This window comes from Manis javanica, chromosome 15, assembly GCF_040802235.1.
Source record: "Manis javanica isolate MJ-LG chromosome 15, MJ_LKY, whole genome shotgun sequence".
In the NCBI taxonomy this organism is placed as follows: Eukaryota; Metazoa; Chordata; class Mammalia; order Pholidota; family Manidae; genus Manis; species Manis javanica.
Genome location: NC_133170.1, coordinates 65,686,726 through 65,713,279, shown reverse-complemented (window position 1 = coordinate 65,713,279; position 26,554 = coordinate 65,686,726). Strand labels below are relative to the sequence as shown.

At 51.0% G+C, this 26,554-nt stretch overlaps 1 long non-coding RNA gene across 2 annotated transcripts in view; it reads left to right on the top strand.

The window, feature by feature from the left end:
• LOC118971659 (uncharacterized) overlaps positions 1-26,554 on the top strand; it is a 97,632-nt gene that overhangs the window by 6,024 nt on the left and 65,054 nt on the right. For both annotated transcript variants that reach the window (XR_012125784.1, XR_005060209.2), the window contains exon 2: positions 21,156-21,260. This is a non-coding gene — a long non-coding RNA (uncharacterized lncRNA). The remainder of the gene's footprint in view (positions 1-21,155; positions 21,261-26,554) is intronic.

Here is a 26,554-nt window from a genome sequence, read left to right as displayed (position 1 = left end):
AGCTACATGCAAGAGAATGAAACTGGATTATTGTTTAACCCCATACACAAAAGTAAACTCAAAATGGATCAAAGACCTGAATGTAAGTCATGAAACCAAAAAACTCTCAGAAGATAACATAGGCAAAAATCTCCTGAATAAAGGCATGAGCAAATTCCTGAATGCATCTCCTCGAGCAAGGGAAACAAAAGCAAAAATGAACTCATGGGGCTACATCAAACTAAAAAGTTTCTGTACAGCAAAGGGCACCATCAACAGAACGAAAAGGCATCCTACAGTATGGGAGAATATATTTGTAAATGACATACCCAACAAGGGGTTAATATCCAAAATATATAAAGAACTTAAACAACTCAACACCCAAAAAGCAAATAACCCAATTAACAAATGGGCAGAGGATATGAAGGGACAGTTCTTCAAAGAAGAAATTCAGATGGCCAACAGACAAATGAAAAGATGCTCCACATCACTAATCATCAGGGAAATGCAAATTAAAACCACAATGAGATATCATCTCACACCAGTAAGGGTGGCCAGCATCGAAAAGGCTAAGAACAACAAATGCTGGCGAGGATGTGGAGAAAGGGGAACCCTCCTGCACTGCTGGTGGGAATGTAAGCTAGTTCAACCATTGTGGAAAGCAATATAGAGGTTCCTCAAAAAACTAAAAATAGAAATACCATTTGACCCAGGAATCCCACTCCTTGGAATTTACCCAAAGAATACAACCTCTCAGATTCAAAAAGACATATGCACCCCTATGTTTATTGCAGCACTTTTTACAATAGCCAAGATATGGAAGCAACCTAAGTGCCCATCAGTAGATGAATGGATAAAGAAGATGTGATACATATGCACAATGGAATACTATTCAGCCATAAGAAAGAAACAAATCCTACCATTTGCAACAACCTGGATGGAGCTGGAGGACATTATGCTCAGTGAAATAAGCCAGGTGGGGATAGACAAGTGCCAAATAATTTCCCTTATTTGTGGAGTATAACAACAAAGCAAAACTGAAGGAACAAAATAGCAGCAGACTCAGAGACTCCAAGAAGGAACTTATGGTTACCAAAGAGGAGGGGTGTGGGAGGGTGGGTGGGGAGGCAGGGAGAATGGGATTCAAGGGTATTATGTTTAATACACATGGTGTGGGGGATCACAGGGAAAACAGTGTAGCACAGAGAAGGCAAATAGTGAATCTGTGGCATCTTACTACACTGATGGACAGTGACTGCATTGGGGTATGGGTGGGGACTTGGTAATATGAGTAAATGTAGTAACCACATTGTTTTTTCATGTGAAACCTTCATAAGAATGTATATCAATAATACCATTAAAAAAATGGACAAGTGGTTACCAAAGAGGAGAGGTGGGGGAGGTTGGGTGGGAAGTGAGAGAAAAGGGGATTGAGGGGTATTATGATTGGCACACATGATGTGGAGGGGATCATGGGGAAGACAGTGTAGCACAGAGAAGGCAAATAGTGATTCTGTGGCATCTTGCTACACTGATGTACAGTGACTGCAATGGGGCATGAGGGGGCACTTGATAATATGGGTGGGTGTAGTAACCACATTGTTTTTCTTGTGAAACCTTCATAAGAGTGTATATCAATGATACCTTAATAAAAAAAAGAAAAACACTTGAAAGCTGCTGCTGTCATCTGGAAGGCTCCTTCCTGTTCTGTGATTTGAAATGGCCAGGAGCTCATGTGGTCCTCCTGCACAGGAATACATGCTATTATGCACACCTACAGTCTCACAGGGAGTCTGGTTTGGGGCAGCAGTCCTCTTCAGTAATGAGGACATGGCATGGTCTAGCCAAACTGGAGCTCTTTGATGTCCAGTTCCTTATCTGTCAGGTGGGGCCAAGAACCTAGAGAGGCCCCAACCATGAATGCTGACTAGTCATGCCAAATTGGGGAAGGCCACAGAGGAAATGCCTCCACCCCAAAATCACCCCACATTGGCAGGCAGAGGTTGTGAAGAGATCTGTTTTTGGAAATAAGTAGTCTTAGAGATGGGTCTATATGGTCTAGATTTCCAGGTCAATCTATTTTCTTGCAATTTTATCATTTTCAAGTAAATGTGACTTGATTTTTATACATTTGTAAGTTCCTATGAATAATGCAGGCAATTGGAAAATAAATCTTGTGTTGGGCCATAGGTCCCAGTTTGAGTTTTAGTTTATGAAAAAATATACCCTTCAACCCATCTCATTTGAGCATCTACTGTGTGTCAGGCACCTGTGTGCATCTCACAGGACTGTGAACTTGGTGTTAGAAAACATCTATCTATGTTCCAGATCAACAGAGTTAATCATACCTTGTCTTTCAGTTGGGGATTTTGTTCAGTGGCAAATAACACAGCAGCCCCTAGCAGCAGCACAGACTGGACAGTATAGATTGGAGAGGGTACAGGTGAGTTGCATCATCTCTTTGAATAAAATGAAGATGCTCTTACTAACAAAGGAGACAAGAATGGGTTTGGGGTGGGCAAACTAGCAATGGAAGCTACATTTCACATCATTCCTATTCTTAATACATAATCAAATAGGGAAGGATGTGTAAATACATGACTACTGTAAAGAGGCTGTGGGGAAAATGAAGTTCCTATGGCCAGGATCCTCACCTAACCCTAAACTACTTGATAATATAATTGGCCTACTGCTAGGCTAATGCTTCCACACCCATAAGCAATAAGCTATTATTGATTGAGTCACTATATAAAGAGCTCCGCTCTAGGCGGTGGCAGAGATAGAGGAGGGTTACAGACCTGCAGACTTTTGGATGCAGACATGATTCAGTGTGTGACCTACCGCCAGGAGAATAAAGCTGGGTATAAACCCTTTTACCCCAAGAAAGTTCCATTGTCATTTCTTGGTGTCACCAAATACATAGTGAACTTTCTTTGGGCTGAAACCCTCCAGCAACACAGAGGTATAAAATCTCTATTATGAGCCTAGAAATGCTTAACTTAAAAAACAATAGATCATGTTATTGAGCACTTTATCAATCAGGGTTCATTCAGAAAACCAGGTGGTTCTACAAAGGAACACTAATACCTGGGCTGGTGGTGAAAGCCTAGGAAGAGCTGAAACAGCTGGGCCAGGCAGCCCTGAGCCCAAAAACAGTTGGAGGAACAGATTGGTACTGTCAGTGCTGGGGTGGTGTCTTGCCACTGGGTTTTAGCCCCAGACAAGTTCAGTGTGGATTCAATGAGAACAAAGAAATAACTGGAACATTCTTGAGGTGAAAGGGTTTATACCCATCTTTATTTCCATGGTGGCAGGTCAGTCCCTAGAATCCCATCCACTCAGAGTGAGTCTGCAGGCAGCAAGCTGGTCTCAACCTCTGGGCCTCTCTATCCCTGAGCTGTCTCAGTCTCTGTCCTTGGTGCTGACACCACTCCAGTCTCATTTCTGCTCTCCTGCAGCCTTACAGCTGGGCCACTGTGTCACCCAGCGCCCTGGGAGGAGCTCTTTATATAGAGTCAGTAATGACGTATTGCCCACATGTGTGTAGTGAGCGAGCCAACCAGAGCCAGGTGAGAATCCTGGACATAGGAACCTTCACTTTATCTGATAAGGAAAATATTCAACACAGCCATCAAGGTCATCAAACTGCTTTTTCCCTCCAGTTGGCAAAGCACTCCCAGCTCCCCGCCCCCCTCCCCTGGGCTCCTCTTTTGCCCTGCACATGCCGAAGTGCCACATATCAAAATAATATAAATTGCTCCCCTTGCTTGTGCTCAGGGCTCAGACCTTGCGAGATTACTCCCCTCTGAGTCCGCCAGTGTGAAATAAAACCTCAACACTCCAAAACCTCCGAGTGCCACTTGGTTCTTCAGTCAGTGATCCAGTCCAGGTTTTCCAGTATTTTCCATACCAGTATTTTCTGTAACATATCCACACTATGAATTCAGTGAGACTGAAAAAATGAAGAGTGGAACATTTTTGGGGTGAAAGGGTTTATACCCAACTTTATTCCCATAGTGGCAGGTCAATCACTAGACTCCCATCTACTAAGAGTGAGTCGGCATGCAGCAAGCTGGTCTCTGCCTCTGGGCCTCTCTGCCCCACAGCCATCTCAGTCTCTGTCCTTGGTGTTTCCACAACTCCAGTCTCTGCTCTCCTGCAGCCTTGCAGCCCTGAAGCTGTGCAACAGCCCAGAGCACTGGGCAGAGCTCTTTATACAGAGTCAACAACAAAGTATTGCTCACACGTGTGTAGTGAGGAAGTGGACCAGGGCCAGTTGAGAATCCTGGCCACAGAAACTTTCACTTTCTCCACAGGTGGGGTTCCAGTGGGAGTTGGGGCTGGGCTCCAGAGAGAGCTGGAGCTAGGGTGAAGCTGCAGATAACACAGGAGATGTTTTCCAAATACTCAGGCTTCTCCCCTCCTCCTGCTGTCCAGCACCCAAACAGTGCCACCATTGGTGGGACTAACGCAGGAGCCAATGGACAGTGGTGCCTGCAGGCTGATCTCCTTGCCACTCTGAGCAGAGGGCAGCAATGCATGTGAGGACAGTGGCCCCCACCAGTACAAGTATTACACATTTAGACCTCACAAGGCCTGTTTAAAAAGCAGCAGGTCCCCAGTGGAGGCACTTATGCTATGCCGCATATCACCAAACCAAGACCTGACTTAATTATGCTCTCCATAATTTGGGCTCTCCCAGAAATGGAATCTTTGACCTATCAACCAGAAACAGCCTGATCAGGTCATCTGCCTGATGGACCCTTGCTGTTCCCTACCGGAAGTGACCTTGTGATAACCAACCTGCTGTTTGGTTTAATATGGCTTCCTTGTCCTGCTCCCTTCTGCCTATGAAAGTCTTCCACTTTGTACATCTCTGAGGGGCTCCTTTCTGTCTGTTGGGTGCAATGCTGCCCAATTATGAACCATTGACTAAAGCCGAGAAGGTCTAAAATGTGCTGAGTTGACAAGTGTTTTCAGTCCCTCTGTGAAGAAGAGCATATGTGGAGGTGTTAACTTGTCCAATGTCATGGATCCTGGCCGCCTGTGCCCCACCCCTGAGACAGCTGCCCTGCTGCCTCTGCATGTGCTGCGCTCAGTGCTGGAAATGAGAGTCACTGGTCCCTGTCTTTGAGAGGCTCAGAGTCAAGTTGGGGAGACAGACCTCTAAAGATAAATCTGTTCTGTTGGGACACTTTCTAAGTGGAAATTGCTTAGGAGGCCTTTCTCTCATACTGTGCACTGAACACCCTGCAGCCTGCCTCTGCCCTTATGTTCTTGGCATGAAAGCATCTCGGCTGCATTGTAACCCACACTTGTCCCCTTCAAGTCGGTATTTTAACAATCCAATCTGAAGATGAAAAACACAGAATTGTACCAAAAGATCAGTATGTGTGTTGGCTAGTAAAGGGAATTTTGATTTTATTGTAAAGACAAAAGATACTTCATACATTTAACCACTAACTACTGTGTCTTTACCTTCCTCCCCACCCTCCCACTTTGTTATTTTCAGGAGCTTTGAAACCTCAAGAAAATAATCGTTCAGCACAAAAACATAAACCAAAACCCCAAATTCCAAAGAAATATCTTACTTTCCCTTTTTCTGTCTCCACCAGTACTAGTTTTTAGGTTCAGAAACAACCACAAAAATAAAATAAGCACACTTTCCAAGTTTCCCATTTTTCCTGGCCTATTTTATATCCATATATCTGTTCATCTGTCCTTTCCCTGAGTTTCTATGAAGCTGAGAGTGAAAGCCTGGGAACGGCTCTAGGGAAGCACCTTTGCAAATAGCATCTGCCTTGCCAGTGGGTCTCAGCCCCAAGCAAGTTCACTATGGATTCAATGGGACTGAGGAATAACAATGGAACTTTCTTGGGGTGAAAGAGTTTATACCCAACTTTACTCCCACCGTGGCAGGTCAATCACTAGAATCCTGTCCACTCACAGCGAGTCTGCATGCAGCAAGCTGGTCTCTGCCTCTGGGCCTCTCTGCCCCCACAGCCATCTCAGTCTCTGTCCTCGGCACTGCCACTGCTCCAGTCTTTGCTCTCCTGCAGCCATTCAGCCATGCAGCCATGCCACCGTGTTGCCCAGAGCACTGGGCGGAGCTCTTTACATAGAGTCAATAGTAATGTATTGCCCACGTGTGTAGTGAGCAAGCCAACCAGGGCCAGGTGAGACTCTTGACCATAAGAACCTTCACTTTATCCACACTCCCACCCCTTCAATACTCTCACCTCTCAATCTATGTGTCCTCAGTCTTCTGTGATTGTCCCTGTGTGAGGAAGCTGGAACATTGTAATCAAATTCCGTAATAACAAGAGGCTATGACAATATACAACTAACAAAAGTTACAACAAATTTTAATAACCCTCAAGCCTGAGGAGATCCATTGCCACCAAATGGTCATCCTGGCTCTATTCAAACCAGTTCTACTCAAATGAGTTAACCACTAGGACCACAGGTGGGCCTTACACTAGCCCCCTTCTCCAGCCTCTCCAGCAGAAACTCTTGCAGACACACAGGCCAGTCTTGTCGCTTTGTCTCTGGCTTCTGCTGCTTTGTCCTCAGCAGCCAGAATGGCTGATCTGGTTTCAATTATTGCCACAGCTCCAGTAAGATTCTATTTGTCTTTCCATCCAGTTTCTTTCTGTCTGCTCCTGCCTTTATCAAATCAACCCACATCTGGGTCCTCGCAACCTTCACTGGGCCCTTTAAATTCTTCCTTCGAGTAGCAGACCATATGTCCTTTTGAGCTTTCATTGCTTGAGCCTGAGGATAACAGCAGAGCACAGAGTGCTCCATGACCTGGGGAAGGGGCTGCACCTCTCCTGGAGGAAACTGCGGTTGCCAAGTCTTTATTTTCTTTCAGGCTTTCCGCCAGCTTTCAACTGGGTGGGGTTTCAACAGAGGAGGGGCTGATGCCTCCTGCATCTGCAGGGCCTCCACCCCCACCTGTCCATCAAACCTCCGCTCCATTTCTGGGGCTGACAGCTCTGCTACATCCTTCACCTGCCCCACGGGCCTGGCAGCCTGCACTCTCATGCTGCTGCTTCTCAGGCCGCTGCCCCTTCGTGTGTTGCTTCCTCTAGGGCTACCATGACATCCGTTACCATTTCCACAGCACCTCGTAGTGATGCCATTTCAGTCACCAACAAATTTTTTACCTTCTCAATGGTACCTCACAGCTCACGTTCTTGTGCTGCCTCTTCTCATGCTTCCTGCAGGAGGATGTCTTTCTCCCTTACGGCCGTTCTCATTATTGTGAGAAAAAAACTTCCCACCATTCCCGCTGCCTCACTGGCACTCTGTTTCTCAAAGGACCTACTTATTTTGCTGAGGGCCAACTTCACTGCCTCAGGTGTTGCCTCCACCCCTTCCCAGTCTTGGGGTGGGGCCCAGTCCTGTAGGAGACAAGCCATGTCGGACCACACGTCCACTGGGGCACACTCTACTGTCTCCCCGTCCACAGGTGCAGCCTGCGGAAACATTCCTCCCATGAGGGCAGCCTGTTCTTTTCCTTGGTCAACAATAAATCAGGCCGATTTCGCCAATTGTCTTGCCAATGGGTTTCAGCTCCAGGCAAGTTCACTATGGATTCAGTGAGACCGATGAATGACAGTGGAACATTTTTGAGGTGAAAGGGTTTATACCCAACTTTATTCCCATAGTGGCAGGTCAATCACTAGAATCCCGTCCACTCAGAGTGAGTCTGCATGCAGCAAACTGGTCTCTGCATCTGGGCCTCTTTACCCCTGCAGCCATCTCAGTCTCTGCTCTCCTGCGGCCTTGCAGCCCTGCCACCATGTCACCCAGAGCACTGGGCAGAGCTCTTTATATCGAGTCAATAGCAAGTATTGCTCACACTTGTAGTGAGCAAGCCGACCAGGGCCAAGTGAAAATCCTGGCCATAAGACCCTTTACTTTATCCACAGCGTCCTTCCCACTTGGGCCAACGTTTGTTGGCTCAGGTGTGTAACCGGCAATCTCTATTTCCAAGAGCAGCAGCCCGGACAGGTAGGTCTTTGGGCTTTGGGTGGCTCAGCCACCTTGTTTCTAAGGCTTTGGTGGCCTTCAGCGACCAACTGCATGGATTCACTCTTTGAAACAGGAGACTACATATTTTGTCCTTCTCCAAATTGTTCCTGGTCATTATTGTCCTCACCAATTGGTGTCACACTCAGGCTTTTTAACTGGAGGACCATTCATGGACCATTTAATCTCAAGCCATCATGAAAAATTGGGATCAGATGCCACCTGAGCTGAGAGGCTCTATGGAACAGGAAGAAGGGAGGTGGTTACCTTAGTCCAGTCTACCAACCTTCATCGTGGCTGCCTCATGTATTCCATTGTCTTGAATGCACTTCATCTTTCCTGCTAGTGTCAGTAAGTTGGTGTGCACATTCAGTGTGAATGTGGCCTCCTGCAGCCAAAGGGACTTTGAAGTTGTGATCAAGCTAAGGGTCTTGAGATGGGGAGGTTGTCCTGGATGATCCAGGGGGGCCCAGTGTGACCTCAAGGGCCCTACAGAGGGAGGCAGGAAAGGTCACATCAGGGCAGAAAGCCAAGTGAGTGTGGAACCAGATTGGAGGCAGGTGGCTGGCCTCTGGAAGCTGGATGCAGCAAGAGAGGAGTCTCCTCCAGAGCCTCCCAGCAGACCAGCCCTGTGACCCCTTGGGTTCAGTCCCTGCAAAACCCATCGTGGATTAGGACCTCCAGAATGGTGAGAAAATTAATTTGTGTTGTTTTAATCCACCAAGCTGGTGGTCTCATTGCAGCAGCAATAGGAAATTAATACACATGATAACTAACTTTGAGGAACTGCCAAACTTCCGCATTTCCAAATGGCTGTCCCATGTTACATTCCCAAGTCTGTGGTGTGGCCATCCTTTGATTTTCACCACTCGTGTGGATGTATGTCGCATCACGGTCCTGATCTGCATTTCCCTAATGACTAATAATGATGAGCATCTTTTCAGGTGCTTGGTAGCCATTCAGAGGTATTCTTTGATGTGTCTGTTAAAATCTTTTGCCTGTTTAAAAATTATGGTCTTTTCCATATATTGTGATAATAGTGATTAGTTTCCTTCTTAAAGGTAGCTATTGCCTTGACTTTTATTGTGGTGGATAAATTTTGCTTGTTTCTGTACTTTGGATAAATGGGATGAGCAGGCCCTCTCTTCTACCTGGTGTCCCACTTGTAATATTTGAGAAAGTCATCCATATGGTGTAGGTTTTTGTCTAGTTTATTTGTTGCCATTGCTGAACAATATCACCCTGCAGTAACAGCACCACTTATTTATTATCCTCCTGTGCGTGGGTGCCTGAGTGGTTCAGTTTGGAGCTACAGCAGGTAGTGCTGCAGCCCAGGCTCATGTGTGCCATTTGGTGTGCATATTTACACGTTTCGTACTGGTATGTACGCGGGAGTGGAGTTGGTGGGTCATAGGGCATTTAACTTGAGTAGATACTGCTGAACTTTCCCATGGGGGTGTGCTGACAGACTCAGTGACCCTGTGCTGTCTAGTGCAGCCAACACTGTGATCTTTGAGCCATGGATACGCAGGCACGTGTTGAGATTGGAAACCAGGGCAGGGATGGGGTGAGGTCAAGGGCCAGTGTACATGAGTTAGTGGACATCTATTTAGTGCATCCTGTGTGCACCATTACAGAAAGCATCCGGCCTTGTGGACTGTTGGAGTTTTTAATTTAGGGGCATGTATCATCATTTAAGTGTGTGTGGGTGCCCTGACCACGTGTGGAACGGTGTGAGCACATCTGGCGTTCTTTGCTGTTGCTGAGTTACATCCTGTCCTGTGTGTCAGATGAGCCTGAACAGAGCCAAGGTGAACTGGTGGCACTGAACTGCCCTTATTCAGGGCATCTCAAATGACCCTGTGCCACCCCCCCCGACTCTTCTCCAAATCAGAGGCAGAAATATAGCGGGAAATGGTTTCTTTCTCCAACACTAAGTCTAACTCTGAGTGATTTCCCTCTGCGAGGAGCAGGTGGTTTTGACAGCCTAGTTATTGACTCATGACTTACTCTGCATTCAGTCACCCATTTAGTGAACCTCAAAATTCTCACATTCTCCTAAAAACAACTTTATTTGTTGAGAGTCCCCAAATAGTCTTTTCCTCTAAACCAGGAGTGTTAAACTCTGTTGCCTACAGGTGCCAGGCATATAACACAAATGGGGGCAAGCAACGAGGCAGGGGAAGTGATGGGTGGTGGGGAGAGGGAGCTCCTCCCTCTCCAAGGCGACCCTTGACCCTGCAGGGACCTCATCCCAGGTGAGGGAGGAGAAGCTGAAAGTCTGCATTTTTATGTGACAGTCCCATCCCCACTTTAAAGTTGGAGTAAGCAGCCCAAATAAAACACTTCCTTCAGGCCACCTCTTTGTAATTTCTGCTCTTGTTGCTTGGAAGTGTGATTAAACTGACAGAATGGTGCTGCAGAGCAGGAGCTCAGCAGGGGCCCAGGGGGCTCTGCACTTCTCAGGCCCCAGGAAAAGCTGAGCATCTGTACCCTTACTGTCCCCTCAGGTGTGCCTGGAGAAGGGCACCTATAGGAATGCACTTCCACGGGACAGACGTGCTCCCCCCACCCTAGGGCTGCCTCCCCCATGGGTCTGGGAAGAGAGATGATCTCCCCAGTGGGACACTGCATAATGATGTGTCCATTCAAATGTATGGCTCCCTCCAAATTAAACTGATTCCACTGAAACTCACCTGAACACTTTGCCACAGGGGCCCCACCACTTCGCTTCCTCACCAGGCAGAGCTGATAATGCTGCATGGTAAGGGAACCAGCGAGAACACGTTAGAGTCCCTGTTACTGCCAGAAATGATCCAGCAGGCACACCTGGAGAAGGCTGGTGGGACTGTCATGTATGTACCTGGGCAGTCTCCACATTTTGGCCCAATCCACAGAGAGTCTTGGTTCTGACTTCCCAGAGCCTGGGGTTCAGTGGGGTCCTGGGGTCCTGGGGACCATTGTCCTCCTGCCTAAGAGATGGAGAGCCACGTGTGTGAGGCAGTATCTCACCAGTGGAAGCCAAAGTGGGAGAGGGCAGGGCCCCACTGAAAGAAGCTGACCTGGGAGGCTCGCAGCGCTCAAGCACGGGAACCCATGCCAAAGTGCAGGGGTGCGGTGCCCTCCTTGTAGGGCCAAGGCTGTGGAGCTATAAAGGCTGGTTACCATAGAAATAATGGCAGTAAGTGGGGTTTCCTGTGCCAGGCAAGTGTCTTGTTCTCAGAGAGTAGCTGACACCAAGATTGCCTTTGCTCCATCACGTGCAGCACACACCCTGTGTCCCAAGCTCACGGCCCTGCCTACGGCCATCAGGGCCATCTAAGGGAGTGGGTTTCCCTGGGACAAAGCCCACCTGAGTGCTCCCTGAGTCTCCAGGTCTGGATTCCCAGGTACCCCACATGTAAATAAGTGAAAATGAATGGATTTAGGAGTCTGGAAGACCTGAGAAAGGGGTGTAGTTTTAGGGGTGTGGCATGTGTGGGTTCTGCAGTAGAAAGTCTCTCCCTGCTGCCTGTGGTCTGTATTCAGTCTGGGATGGGTCAAGTTTAGTCCATACACAGCTTTAAAAAATTTGAAGCAACATTTAAGTGTTTGGAAAGGTCTTGAAGAATTGGAATCTCTGGAGATTGGATCTTGGGGAGCGGCTGCCCAGCGTGTTCCTCCCCAAGCCCTGAGCCGGCCCTTCCAGCTCCACCTATCAGGGGCAGGACTTTCTCATCCATCCCCATCACCCTCTCTCTGGCTGTCCAGTGCCCCCCCAACCAATTCTGGGGCCCACAGACTCCCAGGGCCATGGGATGTGGGGGTTCCTGGGGGAGATTCAGGGGCCTGGGAACACTCAGCTGGTAACCAGTGGGGACTTAGTCCTGCTGGTGGTGGATGGTCCCAGGTGTGGCGACAGAAGGAGGACCACAATGCCCCTCCCCTAGGTCATGCACAGGGCCGCCTGAGTGAGACAGGATAGTCCTTGGAGCTGACTCCACTCCCTGGTGCCCAGGTGGGTGGTTTCACTCAAGGGACTTCCTCTCTGTGGGGGATGGGCAGGAGCTCTGCAGCCCTGATTTCTTGCGCCCTTCATACCTTAGGGCCTGGACAGCACCCAGGTTCAGAGGGAAGAAAAATCTAGTCCTTCAAGAATCACTTGTTTGGAGGAGGCTGCACAACGCTGGTGCATAGAAAAGAGATTTGGTGCTACACGGCCAAGGTGTTGCAAAGGGAAGGGAGGGTCACACCAGAGGTGTCTGCAGGTTCATGGGGCTTCCCTGACCTCAGGATCTTCCTCTAAGAACGCTGACAGAGTCCTGCTGGCACCTCCAGTGCTTTCATAAAGACTAGAAAAGGCTCCTGCTCCAGGTGATGCCTGGATACCCAGCGAGTGGCTCCTCCTCAGTCCCTGCCAGCCCCCTCCTGGGCACCCTGAGCAGTGCACAATCTGCACCACCACGCAGGGCAGCCTTGTGAAATGGGCCTGATGCAGCCTTCAGGTTAAAGTGTGTTTGCCCAGCAATTCCATCTAGAAATTCATCCCAGGGAGGTATTTGGAGGTGTGTGCCGAGATTTATGACCCTAGTGGTGTTTATAATGGTGGAAAAAGTAGAGACAATCTGAATGTTTAAAAGTAGGGATCCATTAAATAAATGATCGTACAAAATTCTCACAGCACTGCAAGCATGTGTTACAAATAATGCTGTAATGCACACAGGGACGTCTGTACAAAGACAGGGTCCACAGGCTTCCTTGTCACAGAAGACTGAAGTAAACGGCAGCTGGCAGGGAGCCACTGAAGTTGGGGCATCTGTGCAGCAGACACTGAGGTCTGTGACCACTGTGAGGGGAGCCGTAGTCGCCACAGCCTGGAAGAATCCTTGAGGTGTTTGCTCATTGAAGAAAGGCACAGTATGAAACCTATGCAAGTGTGCTACCATTTGCGGAAGAACTACATAGATGAACAAACACACACCAGTACAGATGCGTCAGGCTGACCACCCCTGGAGAGGCTGACAGGAGACTTTGTGGACAAAGTGACAAAGAAGAGACTCTGCCACTGGGTCCCATTTTATTCTCCACAATTTTTAACTATTGCATGAGCACCAATTTGGGGGGAAGTAAACACACGTGGCAGGTGCACGCATCGCGATGGCCTTGCAGAGGTGGGCAGCAGCCCAGGGTCTCTCATGTTGGCCCCCGCCTTCAGGTGGGGAGTGGAGCCCCAGGGCTGTGGGCTCACGCTTTGCTTCCACAGTCCCTGGGCCCACCCGTGTGTGTTCATGTGCCTTGTAACCATGTGTACTTTGTTACACGGTTATTCTTGAGGGTACTTTGGGGTTTAAGGGATTAGTGCTAACATAGTACAGATGGTCCCCTGCACTCCAACCGCACCTTTGGCAATTACCATCTTACCTCCGGCGCCGCTAATGAACCAGTGCCCACACGGGGACTGCTCACCAGAGTCCACCCCTGGCGCAGTTCCCGAGTTTCCCTCATGTCCCTTCTCAGGCCCAGGATCCTGCCCAGGGACACATGCCATCAGCCGTCCAGTCTCCTTATGTTGACTTTGGCCCAGTTTCTCAGACCTTCATGTCTTCGGGGACCTGGACGGTGTGGAGGAGCCCTGGTCACGTGCTCTGCAGACCGGCCCTCAGACCGGGTGGGGGTTACAGAGGGTCCATCTGTCAGCATGACTCCTGGCTGTGGCGTTGATCTCGACCCCCAGCCATGGCATTGATCTCGATCCCCGGCCGTGTCCGCTGGCTTTGTCCTCTGAGAAGTCACCGTGTTCCCCTCTCCTCGGTGCCCTCCTCAGAAGGGGCCACAGTGTGCAGCCTCACTGAGGAGAGGGGCGGGCGCTCCACCTGCTGGAGGGCGAGGGCGGAGAGCTTACCTGGAGCTTTCTGCACGCAGATCTGAAGGCCCTCTGCCATTTATTCCGTTGCTTGATATCACAGGTGTCTTGTCACACTTTGGGCTATAACACTACTTTGTTTAGTTGCTCAAATTGCTCCAGTCTGACTGTGGGGGTGCTTAGGTGTGGCTTAGCTCTGCTCTCCTCTGAGTGGCTTCAAGTTCAGGCCCCACACAGTGTCCCCACACAGCCCCAAGGTCCCCTCCAGCAGTAACCACATCAGTGCTGCAGGACCTCCAACCTCACATGCTGTCAAGAGCTCGTGACTTCCCCAATAGCTCCTGCAGGAGCCCTGATGTGACTGATTGGCCCAGATGAGGTCACATGCTCAAACCCCAAATAACACTGTGGCTGAGGATGCTGTGCATTTATTATGTGGACCCAGCGCACAGGATTTACATGCGGGAAAAGACAAGGACCCCACCTAGACCACTGGGAGTGACAGGAGGGAGGGGTCAGCCCCCAAATGGAAGGCCATTGCTAGACGAAGGGGATGGGTACAGGGGAGGAAAATCTCAGAAGCCAACTGTGGAAAGTGACCTTCACTGACAGTCACCTGGTGCTCAGGGACTGCCATTTCTACTTCCCGCAAAGCCTTCCGGGCTTCCCAGATCCTCCATAAGCCCTGGAGAGTGTCCTCTGAACAGCGTCCATCAAGTACATGCAGAGGAAGAAAGGTGGGGAGCCTGGTCCATTTCATAGCTGAGGGACAATTGTCTTTAGTCCCAAGGACGCCAGTGCTGGAGTGACGACTTGGGAGCCAGTTCCTGCTGGAGCTGCCGGCTGTCCTATCACTCAGGACCCGAGTCCCCGGGCATGGATGGGGCAGCCCCTATGTTCCCTGGGGTGCGCTTGCTGCAATTTATCACCTGGGATGGAGGTGGAGGCTGCTTCCTTCTCGTGATTAAGGAGCAGAGCCCGAGTGGAGAGGTGCTCGGCAGACCCTCCAGTGGCAGCCTTGTTCCATGTCAGTCACTGGGGCACCCTGGGCTGTGTCTGTGCTCTGGGAGGACAGGAGAGAGAAGCCAGAATCTCAGCTGAGTGGGAGGATGGAGACAGGTAGGTAGGCACTGAGCCCAGAAAGCACTGTAGGTGTGTTCCTGCGTGGCTGCCTGGCTGGTGACATGAAATGCCCACCCACGTGTACTTCACTGTCTGCCCAAGCTGCCTGGGTCCTGGCCCTCAGCTGCGATGGGATGCAGGAAGTCAGACCTGGTCCATCCCCACCCACCTGATAGCATCTGACAGACGTGCCTGCCTGAGATCTCTCACCTTGGAAAGGGAGATCCTGGTTCCAAGCCCAGGGCGCTTCCTCTCCTGGGATGGATATGTGTGTGTGTGTGTGTGTACACGTGTGTGCAGACTCATGGGTCTGTAGGCACAGCACATACCTGCCCAATATCTTCTTGGGGACCACATGCCCATTCTTCTTCCATTCATTTTAGGAGGGAACAACCCCACCTCTGAGCTCCATGGTGGACCTGTCAGCTAAGCCTGTTCATGCAGATGTCCTGTTCCCACGGCCACAGTGAGTGGCTCCATGCTGAGCACAGGCTGGACTATCAGGGTCACCTCATTTACTGCAGTTAATGGAATGGGTGGTCTCTCCGAGGTCATGGGGACCAAGGACTATGTAAGCCTGAAGGTCCTGTGTGCCTCTAGTGGTGACCACTGGGGGAACCTGCCTGTAGTGTCAAGAGAGAGTGAAAGAGACAGACAGACAGATGGAATGCTGGTGGCGTGGGCCAGGCCCTAGCTCCGGCTGTGCCCAAGGCCTCTACCCCATGAATTACCCTTGCCCTTTTTGATTTAAACAGTATTACATTTGATTTCTTTCTTTAATGTTTAATGAGATTCTTACTCAAACAATTCCAGGCCTTATCAGATAATTCATATATGAGATTAGTGAATTTTGTTATTTCAGCAATGCCCCTGGCTTTGGTTAATGAGGAACTCCTTTCTCTTCCCTGTCCATGCCCAGGCCCATTCCCATGTTCCTTGACTGTCAAAAGCCATTCGCTGGGCCTGGAAAGGCCCAAAGGAGGGGAACAGACTGGCTTTAGCCATCCTGAGCCATTGCTCCTTTCCTGTCTGCTCCTCTCACCTTTCTGCCATGCTCCTGGTACCTTAAGGAACACTGGAATACTCATGACTCATTTGCTGAAGATGTGGGGCCCCAGGTTTGAGCAGAGACCAGTAGTAGTGTCCAGAGGAGCTGGCCTGTGCTAGGCACGCATATGTGCCTGCAGCACCTCACTTAGGGGTCGGGGGGCGGAGCAGCCCCACCTAAAATCATCCCCACTTTCTAGGTCTGACTCTAGGGCTGACTTAGCCATGCTGGGAAGAGAAAAGGGTCTGAAGGAGAGGCATTTCTGTCCCTGCTGCTACCTACATACTGAGTGACATTGGAGTAAGTTGGGGCCCGGAAGGGCAAAGCCCATGGCCCACGGGCAGTGCTTTCCCTCCTTGTTTGGGTCTCAGCAACTCCTTCCTGGGCTCAGATAAACTAATTTTGTTGTTTATGTTGAAAACAGTAAAGTGTCAGGAGTGTTTGGTTACAAGTCACAGAATTGCATTTCAAACTAGTTTAGTCAAAAACAACATGCATTGTCTCCTGCAATTAACAAGTTTATGGGCAGAGTGGTCTTGGAGGTGACAGACTCAGATGGCTGCAGAGGAGGTCTCAGTGGTGACAGGCTCAGATGACAGCAGGGTCCGCCCTGGCAATGACAGGCTCAGAGAGTGACAGAGGCTGGTCCTCCTCATCACTGCATTCATGGGCAGCCTCCCAGGCATGAGGGTAGGCTGGTCACTGCCTCCTGGACTGGCATCCTGGGAGCTTCTGGCCCAGCAGAAAGTGGAGCCTCTAAGTGGTAAGAGTTCCAGTAGACATCCCCAATGAGGTCTCATTGCTCTGACCTGGGTCTTGTGTCCAGCCCTGAACCAGAGATGGTGGCCAGGGTATAAGATGTACATGTGGCCATGTGTCCACTGGGAGTGGGAGGTGGTTAGCACTGGATTGAGGAAGGAGTGGTTCTCACAAGAAAATCAGGGGCTGCCATCAGAGGAAGTGGGTGACAGCCAGGAAAATGACAGAGGTCCACTGTGTCATCACACTGCTAGAGCCCAGCATTGAGGGACTCGGGGGCCATGGGCTGTCAAGGAGTCTCAGTGGGGTCAACAGAATTCTGTCAGGGGAGTGACATCAGCCAGGAGCAGCCTTGGAGCCCAGGCTCCCTGCAAGCATGCCCTTTGCCTGCCTTGAGCTGGCTGGGTGCCAGGAGCTATGGGGATGCCTGTGGGGGGCAGTCCTGGGCCTCAGAGCTCGTGGTCCATCTGGGAGGGCAGAGAGGAAGTGGGCTGGCTGAGCCGAGGGGGAGATGCCCTCGCATCTGGAACCATCCTTGAAGAGGCCCCTTGGGGACATTTGTGGGAATTTTAGGTTCCAGAAATGGTGTGTACAGCAGCTGACTGCACCTCCCCCATGAAGGGAGACACCAGGTACCAGCTGTGCCATCAATTAATGGAACAGCTCATAACAAGTTCTGCTCTTTGTGGCTTTAATCCAACATAGCACTGTGATTGTGGGTGATCATTAACAGAGAGTAGCAAGGCAGGAAAATTACAGGATGGGGAGTCTCTGCAGGATAATTTGGAAACCAGAATAATAAGATGAATATGCCTTGTAATTTCAAAAGTGAAAGTATGCAAGCAGCAATGGCAGGTGCTAATGGGAGCTTGCAGTGTGGCCCATTTCTCCCTTAAGGAGGGAGAAATCTCGAGAGGAGAGGCCCACGGTCTTGGCTGCATCCAGAATAGAGAGATACCCATGGCATGGTGCCCCCTAGAAGTGTGCAGGGCACAGTCCCTGTGCTGACTTAGGTTTGATGCACATGGGTTCAAGCTCTTTAAGGAAAGGGCCCTGATGAGAGGTCTTCTGGGAGCTAAGAGCCTGTCTGAGCTCTTAGAGCAGGTGGACCACCAGGCAGGACCTGGCTGTTGAGGAGAAGTGGGCCCTGCCCAGATCCTTGTGCCAAATGAGTGTCTTAAAGACATTGAACACCATCAGATGCTCCTGACTGGCTTCAGAATCCTGGTCTATGTGGGTAGGCAAGTTGCAACCTGCTACATGTTTTGGTACCTCTGCACGAGCTCCCCTGCAATGGAGGGAGAGCAAAGCCCAGCCAGGGCTGAGGGCTCACCTTTCTCTAAGTGTCAGAGGACAGGGTGCAGTCTGCTCTCTGCCACAATGCAGACCTGGGATGCCAAGTGCCAGGAGGCAGCAGAGACCCAGGCAAGGAGCCACCACGGCCTCCTTGCTCCCACCGCAGGGGTGGTAAAGTTCCACGCAGGCATCTGAAGGGCTTCTGGCCAGGAGCCATGCCTGGGCCCTGTGCTGAGCCCCTGAGGGTGATCCTGAGGAAGCACAGGCATATTCGAGACTATGCTGTTTGAGCCCATGGAGCTTATGTCCAGTGAATAAGTGGGTCCATAAATGTGCACCTCAGTGAACAGACTAAGCCTCTAGGGGACAGGATTTGAATGTGTGGGGCAGGGACAGGAAAGAACCCTTTGAGGGATAGCATTTGGGCAGTTGCCCGAATTAGGTGAGGGAGAGAGTCATGGAGGGATGGAAGAAGGGCCTTCTCTGGAGAGGGCACAGCAGGTGCAAAGGTTCTGAGGTGGACACAGAATGGACGCCAGGGAGGGTGAGGGAGGAAAGTAAATTTGGGGCAGCAGAGGGCACTCTGTGTACCTTTGAAGGCCAGGCTTGAACCTGGGTTTCTTCTGAGCAAGCTGGGCAACCATCCGAGGCTTTGAGTGGGGAAGTGACGTGATGTGCCCTGTCTTCAGAACCACCTTGCCCCAGCCCCTCCTGTCCATGCCAAGCCCACTCCCTTGGAGTCCAGCACTTTGGACTGCATCCACTCCAGGAAGCTGAACTGGAGGAGGACAGATACCTGTCTGTCTCAGAATGTTTATTTAATCACATGCCAGACATGGTGGGGGAGGCTCCCACCCCCTCTTTCCAACACTGCATTTGGGGTGGGCTTGGCAATTTGTCCCTTTGATGAGTTACTGATAACTCAATGCAATGGAATTCTTGGGTGTGCAGGCTCATTAAGCCTGCCAATGAGAGGGTAGCATGCTGCCCGCCAGCCTTCATCAGCCCTTTCTGTCTTCCTAGAGTGCCGCTGCCTTCATCAGCCTCAGGTGCTTCTTCAGACGGGAGGGGCCCTGGGGTCTTGTGGGAGCCTGACAGTGGGGAACTGAGGCTCCTGGTGGGTGCTGCCCATGATCCCACTGCCAACCTCTCTCTTAGGGGCCTGAGGGGGCTGTCAGGATGTTTACCTTAACATCCATCAGGGATGTTGGTCTGTAGTTTTCTTGCAGTATCTTTGTCTGACTTTGGTAACAAGGCATACTGATCTCATAGAGCAAGTTTGTAAGTATTCTCTCCAGCGTTTTGGAAGAGTTTGAAAAGGGTTGGTGTTAATTCTTCTTTAAATGTTTGGTAGAATTCTCCAGGGAAGCTCTCCGATGTTGGGCTTTTCTGAGTTTGGGCTGTTTCTGACCATGGATTCAGTCTCTTCACTAGTTACAGGTCTGTTCAGATTTTCTGTTTCTCCATGATTCATCTTGTCAGGTTATATGTTTCCAGGAATTTATCCCTTGTTTTAGGTTATCCACTTTGTGGGTGTGTAATTGTGCAAGGAAGCCTCTAATGACCCTTTTATGTCCACGGTATCAGCATTAATGTCTCCTCTTTCATTTCTGATTTTTGAGTCTTTTTTTCTTAGTGGAGATAAGGGTGTATCGGATTTGCTGATCTTCAAAAAAAAATTTTTTTTAGTTGTGTTGATTTTTTTCTATGCTCTATTTTGTTTATTTCTGCTCTAATCATAAATATTTCCATCATTCTACTGATTTTGAGTTCAGTTCATCTTTGTCTAGTTACTTGAGGTGTAAAGTTAGGCTGTTGATTTGGGAATATTCTTTTTAAACACAGGCACTTACTGCTATCAACTCCCCTCTTAGTACCAGCTTGTTGGTCTCTTAATGTTTGTATGCTGTGTTTCATATTCATTTGTCTCAAGGTGTTTTCCAATGTCCCTTGTGATTTCTTCTTTGACTTGTAGATTGTTCAAGTGTGTGTCATTTAATTTCCTCCTATTTGTGAATTCCTGATTTTTCTTTGCTACTGATTCCTAGTTTCATTTCATTTTGGTTGGAAAAGATACTTGGCATGATGTCTATCTTCTTAAATGTGTGGACTTGTGGTCCAACGCACTGTCTCTTGGGGGGCAGTCCCTGAGAACTTGAGGAGTTACAGCTCTCATAAAGGCTCTGTGTACCATATGTGGCTGACAAGTTGACTCTTCCCGGGGAAGTGAGGTCTGAGGTCTTCCCATTCCTCATGCCTCTCTCATCTCTGGATGCTTTAACCCCCAGCCGGGATTCCCTTGCATGGGCCCCTGAATGCTCTGCACTTCCGTCCTCTACCTGAGCAGCCCCATGAGAAAGTGTGCAGGGAGGAGTTAGCCTAACCATGACCCTTAGAAGGGCTGGGGACAGAGCAGTTCTTCGGGTGGTGCCTGGGCACTTGGTTGCAGTCAGCTCCCACACAGATGTAAGTCTTTCCCTTGGGGGCAAAGGTGGGCTCGCTGCATCTAAACTGCTCTTACAAACAAGGCTGATGTCAGACCCTGCTCTCCTCTCAGCAGAGCGAGCCTGCCTGAGTCACCCCCATACAAACACTGGGCTCCAATGGGTTTCCCCGCTGGCTGGCATCCACAGCAGTTGCAATAGCTGGCTGGAGTCAGGAGCGTCCTGGGTAACTTTCTGGGGGATGCTCTGGAAGCTTGCACCTGTCCTCTGACATGACAGGTGACCCAGCCCCTGCTGTGCTCACCAGCCCTGGGCAGCAGCAGCTCTGGGTCTCCTTGTGCCCTTGGCTGCCTCACACCTTTGCAGTCCGTGTCCTTACTGAATTTCTGTTTTCCAGCTCCCTGGCGTGGCTTCCGCCTCCCCAGGTGCTCCCCACAGCCAGGCATATATCTACCTGAAAGGCACCACAGGCCCAGCTGGGACACGGGGACTACGGCCCCACATGTCCCTGCACTGACCCAGGCACTGTGTGTCCTTGCCCCGGGGCCAGGTGTTGTGTCCTTATTTCTGAGAAGTAGACTGCTGGGCTCCTCTTCAGTCTGTATTTTACTTACCTTTCCACACACAGATGTGCATGTGACTTCTTACCCACAGCAGTAAGCAGAACACAGAGGCTGGAAACGAACCCTGCAGACGAAGAGATGGAGGGATGGACACATGGACAGGCAGCCTGGTGAGAACCCCACTCCCCTTCCCACCAGCCACACGGCCTGAGCAGTTCAGTCACTGAGGACAGTCCTGTGTGCTCACCCAGGAGCTGGGGGAGCTGCCCTCCCCAGATTTGTTGATGCCCCTGCTGTCCCCTCAGCCCCTGGGGAAGCTCCTGCTCTGCTCTTGGGTGAGTGGACTAGGTGGGTGGATACCACCGTCCATGCCTACTGCCAGACTCCAAGGAGCGCCCAGGCCCAGGCTCTTTCTCCTGGCCACGGAGATGGGTCAGGTTGGGGGCCCAATCCAAGTTGAGCGTGTAAGATAGTATTCCAGGACCTGTGACAGTCAAAGGTTGGTCAGTGGAGAGCATGTGAGCCCTGAGCTGTGTGTGGGCATTGTATGCCAGGAGGGAATGTCCACCTTGATGAAGACAAGACTGGAGGGAAAGAAGCCCCTGGGATGGAAGGCCCAGCCCAGAGCCTGCCTGAGTGGTGCCCCAGACAAGCTAGGGCCCTTGAGTTCAGTGGAGGCAGCACATGGGGACGTGAGCATTGCCCCAGGCCCCCAGTGTCCCCAGCAGTGAGAGGGGCGGAAAGGAAACCACCCTCCAATCACTCATTGCCCGCCCATTCATTCATTCACCCCATGCCTGTTTGCTGTGTCCATACTTTGTATCAGGCTGGGTTGTTTGCCCTGAGAACACAACCTTGAATAAACAGACACCCCTCCCTCTTGGAAATTCTATTCAAGGAGATAGATTTATTAAATACAATATGCAACATTGGCCGGTGACTGGAGCTGTGGGAAGTACGGGGGAGCAGGATGTGGCAGAGGACAGGGAGGCAGCTGCCAGGTGTGGTTGTCCAGGGTCACATGTCCCTCTGTCAGGTTCCCAGCAGATGGCAGTAGGGTGTCTGAGGCAGAAGCATTTCCAATGTACCCAAGACCACCTCCTGGGCTCACCTCTGTGGGAGGAGTGGGGTCCTGCCAGGATGAGGCAGAGTGTGGGACCCTCAGCTGTAGCCAGCTTTGCCTGCAACCCAGCTCCTGCCCATGGTGCCACATGTCTTGGCCCCCACCGAGATTCAGGTTGGGGCTATGAACTCAAATATCCTCAGGCCCAGATAGAAGGGTGAGGAGAGCAGGTGCCTGAGGGTGAGTAACAGGGAAGGATGGGGCCTGTGGAGAACTGGAGAGGGTTCAACCTCCCAAGAGCAGTGACCCTCCAGTTACACAAACAAATGTGCCAGCCAAGCTTGCCTCTCTGGGGCTTCTTTGGCCCTGGATCCCAAGTGCTGCCTGGGAAAAGGCTTTATCTCAGAGGCTCAGGCCAGTGAACCAGGACATTTGTCCTGGAGTTTGAGGACCTTGGCTTCAAAGTGTCCTGCTGGGAAAAGTGAGCACCCAGGGCAGGTTCAGGCACGTGGTTTTATCTGTAGGACCTCGGCTCTGCTGAAGTTGATGGGTAGAAGGTCCAGTTAGGATAAGATGCCCCCTCCCACACAGCAGACCTTTGGCTGACACTGGAGCTGAAACCCATAAGCCCAGCAGGAAGGCCCACCCACGTCCGTGGGGGCTAATCAGCGGCAGCAAGAGCTTTGTGGGCAGAATTGGGACAAAGCCGGCAAACAATGTGAGCCCAGCCACCATGCTGAACCAGGGTGCAGGGCTTCCGCCTACCCCGACCCCAACCCTAATCGGGGTTTAGCTGTGGTGGTGAGGCAGCAAGGAGTGGTTTCCTGAGTGAGGTGGGCAGAGGAAACTGTACCTTAGGGAACTCATGGGCACCTCCCTGTCCTCTGGGCAGCACTAGGTCCGGCTGAAAGCAAATAGCCGCTCAGGACTTGGTTAGGGAAAGCGGAGCCACTGCACCTGTGATGAGGGATGAACTGATCTTGTTACTTTCTGGAGCTGCCTCAAGAACCAGTTTATCAAAGGACAGGTGGTGCGAAGGCCAATGTCTCTGGCTTTGCTGGAAGGTAAGTCTAGTTCAATGCACTTTGAAAATTAATGACCCGCTCTGTCTGTGATATGCCACAGACATCCCCTGATGCAGTGTGTCTGACTACAGTGAATCTATAGCCTGGGCACCCTTGTCCTCTGCTGCCCTGGGTCCCAGCAGGGGGAGGGGCTGAGTGCCTGACATCCCCCACAACTGCCTTGAGCATAGCCCATGCTCATTCACTCAGCAAACATTTCCTGCAGTGCCTGCTATGTGTCAACCTCTGTTAGAGCATCGTGGGTCCATCAGGGACCAAAACAGACCCACATCCCTGCCTTCATGGAGCTCTAACTCTAGGATAGGTGAGGAGACATTCTGCAAGTGAGCACAGAGATGTGAGAGAAATCCAGTGTTAGGGGCTATGTAGAAATGACAGGGTGACAATACACAGGGAGGAGCTGGGGGGCAGGGAGAGGGTCTCCATCCCCTGTGGTCTGGGGACTCCTCAGAGACTTACATGATCAGGAGGAGCACCTTCCACAGGCAGGGATGATTCTGCAGGCAGAGGAACCAGCACATGCAAAGGCCATGAGGCAGGGGTGCCTGGTGCCCCTAGGGACAAGAGGCCTGTGTGGCTGGACGGGGTAAGAGGAGGGACGTGTTGGGAGGTGGGAGGGAGGGATGTCCTGAGTCATGGTTCAGGAGTGGTTTGGATTTTATTATCAATGCATAAAGTTTCTCCAAGGGAAGGGATATGGAGCTTGCTGACTGTATTTAATGGCTTCATAGTACTTTAACGGGTGCAACATGTGCTCTTTAAAGCGTGCACAGTGTACGCCACGGGGTGGATTAGTGGTCTGCGATATTGACATTGTAAGTTCTTGGGCAGAGGCTGCAGGGGCCCCCACTGTAGCCACTTAAGGGGGTGTTTTCCCTGCCACGTGAACAGCAATAGTGGGAAATGAGCGATGCTTTCGGCACAATGGGATACTTAAATCATATTTGTTTGCACACTGGTCATTATAGGAAATTCTAAGCTGTCATCTTTTTTTGTCCACGATGGAACATTGTCTCCATTCCAATCTGATAATGGGCTTTAGAGAGCACATGTTTATTGTCATGATAACAGAAGACACGATTTACTTGTCCAAAGCTAATGAGTTTGAAAAATCCCCATGGTGATGAGGAGGTGGTTGGTCCCTCAGCTGGCGGGTTCATGGCTGTGGGGTTAAGGGCTCCCTGGGCCCAGTGTTCCAGACGAAGGCTGCCTGAATCTGATGGGCCCCTGGGGTCACCTGCCCACTCAGAAGGCATCCTGGCAGGAGAATGAGCCCCTCCACCTTAGGGGTTGAGTGGACATCCTGGCTGAGAGTGGAGGCCGAAAACAGGCCAGGAAAGGGGCCCCTCTGCTGGGCTGCTGAAGGAGGACATATCCACTGGGACTGCCCACCACGAGCTCCACCACTTGTCTGTGCCCCTAGTCCTCTTCATGGGGCCTGCTGTCACCTCTCCCCTCCCACAGACCCCCAGCAGGATGCTGCTCTGCCACTGTGTTTTGCCCACACCCTGAGGCCACAACAGTCCTGCCCTGCATCCCTTCTAACAACCCCCCATGGTTCACATCAGGTATGGATTTCCCTACAGAGACCAGACACAGATGGCTTGTGCAAATGGGAGCAAGGGTCTTTGATGGATAATTTTATGTGTTGACTTGGCTGGACTGCAGTGCACAGGTATTTGTGCTGAATGTGTCTGTGAGGGTGTTTCTGGGTGAGAGCGACATTTCAGTCAGTGGATCTGAGTAAGGCAGCTTGCCGTCTCCAGTGTGGTAGGTCTTGTCCGATCAGCTGAAGGCCTGCACAGTCCAGAAGGCTACCTCCATGAGGCCAAGGGGGCATTCCGTGGCAGTTGGCCTTCAGGCTCAGGGGGCACCACTGGCTCTCCTGGGCCTGCTGCCTGCTGGCCCCCTGCAGATTTGGATATGCCAACCCGCACAATCTCATGAGCCAGTTCCTCACAGTCAACCTCTCTTTGTGTCCACATGTCCTCTTGGCTCTGCTTCTCTGGAGAGCCCTGACTGACCAGGCCCTGGGGGTGCACCATTGCCCTGGCTGCTGGGGTGACCTGGGGGCCTGCGCAGCTGTGGACACCTGTAATGTCCCCAGGGATGCAGTCCCGCCTTCCTGATTCTCTTAGGACGGCGTCTCAGGGGTGTGATGCTCTCTGTCACCTAGCAAGGCCCCAGGTGCTTCCTGGTGTTTCTCTGGCTTCTCCGTGAAGTAGGGACTTTATGAATTATGAGTTCCAGGAAACCTCTGAATTCCACTGGTCCCAAACCTGAGGTCATCAGGGCACCCGGTGCTGAGATACTTCACAAATCACAGGGCAAAGGTCCCCGAGAGTCTCCCGGGGGCGATGTGGGCATCTCCTGGTTTGAGGAAGGCTGTGATTTTGTGTCACAGCTGTGCGAGCAGAGAACCTTTCTGGAGCTTGCAATATTTTGACAAAATTTCCTTTCCAAAAATTTATGAGCCTGAGCAACACATTCATTTATCTGACACAGAATGAAATAAGGCATACACTTTTTCAAGTTTCTTTTTAATTCTTTGGGCACCATGTACATTAATCCTCAGCTTGAGAAAGCATTTAAATTCTTGAATTTGTTTTTAAAAAGTGTGTGATAGGCAGGGAAGTGGGGGAGGGTGTCCCCTCCTGAGGATAGCCTTGGCCATCATTCCAGTTCATCCTTGAGCGCCCATCCTGAGGACAGGAGCGCCCCAACCCCAGGACACAGGGTGGGGAGGGAAGGTGCCATCTGGGCAGGGAGGCTCCCAGCTTCTCTGTTGCCTGTGTCCACAGGCCTGGGCTCAGCACTGCCTTTGGCCAAAGGGCCCTCAGGGAGTGGGGTGTCCTTGGGAGGGTCCCCAGAGGGCCTCCCCTTACCTCCTGCAGGGACCCCACCCAGGGGCTACTGTCCTGGGTCCCTGTGGAGGCCTTAACATGAGGAGTGGTGGCTGGGGGGCCCCAAGATGCCCCCAGCCCCATGATGTGAGAGCCCCCGCCACTCCCTCCTCAGGCTGAGATCTCCACGATCCACACCCCATCCCGACCCAGACCCCAGTTATGGTAGGCTCAGCAGAGGGCAGCTCCTGGCAGAAGCCACTGTCCAGAACACAGCTCCCATCTGCAGGGCTCCCTCTAACGGCCACACCCCTGATCTTCAGGCAGTCCATGTGCTCTGTGCATTCTTCAAAGATTTCCCCAAGTGCAGCCCCTCTTCCCCAGAATCCACCCTGGGACCAGCTCCAGTGAACCCCAGCAGGATGGATTCCCCCAGCCTCAGCCTGGTTACAGGGGCCTCCAGCCCAACTCAG